The sequence below is a fragment of the Grammomys surdaster genome, unplaced genomic scaffold (assembly GCF_004785775.1).
Source record: "Grammomys surdaster isolate TR1022 unplaced genomic scaffold, NIH_TR_1.0 126036, whole genome shotgun sequence".
Classification (NCBI taxonomy): domain Eukaryota; kingdom Metazoa; phylum Chordata; class Mammalia; order Rodentia; family Muridae; genus Grammomys; species Grammomys surdaster.
The window spans coordinates 5,409,652-5,412,417 of NW_021620849.1; the positions used below are offsets into that span (position 1 = coordinate 5,409,652).

The window sequence follows — 2,766 nt, forward strand, 5'->3', positions numbered from 1 at the left end:
TGCCTCTTGTGGTAAAAGAGAATCCAGATCATAGAGTGAGTGCATGTTGCTGGGGCATCTTTCTGGTTGTCTTTAGGCTTTGAACAATACCTCAGGCTCCTGTGCCACAACCAGCATAGCCGAATCCTGAAAAACTAACTGGAGCATGCGTGAATGAAGAAAGGACAGGCATACAGACACACAGACATACAGACACACACAGAGTAGCCAGGATTAAGTGGGCCTGTACTCAGAAGAAGATGAGCCAGCAGCTGTTGGACACTCTGCTCTTATGTTATGCATCTGATTTGAGGAGGTGGGTTTACTGTTTGATTTTTGAAGAGGCGGTGGGTTTTATTTGGGGGCAGTCTCAGGCTGTACACATCATGGAGAAGAAAACTGTGGTAGATATTTTATGTACACACTGTCGACTTCTACACAGGGGGCAGGACTTCACTCAAGACTTCATACAATCCCCACACTCATATTTCATAACTTGGTGTGTGTGTGTGCATGTGTGTGTGTGCACGCACGCGCGAGTGTGTATGTAGTATATGCATGTGTTTGTACATGTGTGTATGTTGTCTGGATATGCAGGTCAGAAGAGGATGTTGTCTGTCTTCTATTGTGCTCTGCCTATTCCTCTGAGATGTCTCTCATTCCTGCTAGGCAAGATGCCCACAAGGGGCAGAATCCAGCGTTAGTCTCAAGGCAGCTAGTTCGCCCGCCTGTCTGTCCATCCTCGGAGTCATGGAGAGAGCCAGTCTGATCCAGAAGGCCAAGCTGGCCGAACAGGCCGAACGCTATGAGGACATGGAAGCTTTCATGAAGGGTGCGGTGGAGAAGGGTGAGGAGCTCTCCTGTGAGGAGCGGAACCTGCTCTCCGTGGCCTACAAGAACATGGTGGGCGGCCAGAGAGAGGCCTGGAGGGTCCTGTCCAGCATCGAGCAGAAGAGCAACGAGGAGGGGTCTGAAGAGAAGGGCCCCTAGGTGAAAGAGTACCGGGAGAAGGTAGAGACCGAGCTCAGAGGTGTGTGCGACACCGTGCTAGGCCTGCTGGACTCCTACCTGATCAAAGGGGCTGGAGAGGCAAAGAGCCGCGTCTTCTACCTAAAGATGAAGGGTGACTACTACCGCTACCTAGCCGAGGCGGCCACTGGTGATGACAAGAAGCGCATCATCAACTCTGCCCAGTCAGCCTACCAAAAGGCCATGGACATCAGCAAGAAGGAGATGCCGCCCACCAACCTCATACGCCTGGGCCTGGCCCTGAACTTTTCTGTCTTTCACTAAGAGATAGCCCACAGCCCCGAGGAAGCCATCTCACTGGCCAAGACCACCTTCGACGAGCCATGGCCGATCTGCACACCCTGAGTGAGGACTCCTACAAGGACAGCACCCTCATCACGCAGCTGCTGAGAGACAACATGACGCTGTGGACAGCCAACAATGCTGGGGAAGAGGGTGGCGAGGCTCCGGAGGAGCCCCAGAGCTGAAGCAGCCTACAATCTCCGTGGCCTGCCTTGCCCTCAAGTCCCCAGCCTGCAGAGAGGACTAAAACAGAGTGGGACTCTGCCCTTCCCAAATCCTGAATGTTCTGCCACACCTTGGAAGGCTCCTCGGAAGGGGTGCAGCCAAGCTGAGGCCACCAGGACTGGGGAATCTCACTCTTCGTGTAGCTGTCTGGTGGGTGGTCCCAGCCCACCCCTGTTCTCTGCACCTCTACTTCCTCCCACCACTCCTGAATCTGTCCTTCCCCTGGGCCTCCTGTTACTTCTGGATCCTAGGAATCGAGGAGGCTCCCCACCCCTGTGGCTGAGAACTAGACTGGACTGTGGCAAGGGCTGGGTCTGTGTGTGTGAGAGAAAGACTGTGTGTGTGAGAGTGAATGAGAGGGAACATATGTTTGCTGGGTGTGACCACGTTACTACTCAATAAAGTTGTCCTGTGACAAAAAAAAAAAACAAAGAAAGAAAAGAAAAAGAAAAGAAAGCTGGCCACAAGGCACTGGGGACACTCCTGTCTCTGGCTTCCAGTGTCAGAATAGATCACACACAGTCTATTTTGTACATGAATGCACAGAATTCATATTCAGGTCCTCCTGCCTTCACAGCAAGGGCTCTTACACAGAGAGCCATTTCCCTGGCACTAAGCTTGACCTTTGACAAGGAGTAGGTAAGTTATTTTGTTTTTCTTGCATGCACTCCAGTTAGGAAGGGGCCCAACAGGTAGCTAATCCTGAAGAGATTCAGATTATGCAGTTTGGGACTGGTTATCACAGACGTGGTGCTAAAATCTTGGTATCTGCTTAGAAATGTCACGTTGAACCATCTTGTTGCTATTTATTTTTAAAATTATTTTTAACCTGTCTGCCTGTTTGTCTGTCTGGAGTGTGTACATTTGTGTACCTGCATGTGCATATAACCATGCCTGCATTCTGTGGCATGTGTGTGGAAGTCAGAAGACATCTTTCATGAGCTGTGTTTTTTTTCCTTCCACCATGCAGGTCCCAGGATCAAACTCAGGCTGTCAGGTGTACTGGCTGGTTTTGTGTGTCAGCTAGACATAAGATAGAGTTATCAGCGAGGAAGGAGCCTCAATTAAGAAAATGCCTTCATGAGATCTGTCTGTAAGAGTTTTTTTCAGTTAGTGATTAATGGGGGAGGACCCAGCCCATTGTGGGTGGTGCCATCCCTGGGCTGGTGACCCTGGGTTCTATAAGAAGGCAGGCTGAGCAAGCCAGGGGAAGCAGGCAAGTAAGTAGCACCCCTCCATGGCCTCTGTGTC

At 50.9% G+C, this 2,766-nt stretch overlaps 1 pseudogene; it reads left to right on the plus strand.

Moving 5' to 3' along the window:
• Positions 1–729: 729 nt before the first annotated feature.
• Positions 730–1,475, plus strand: LOC114610349 (annotated as a pseudogene).
• The last annotated feature ends 1,291 nt before the right edge of the window (positions 1,476–2,766 follow it).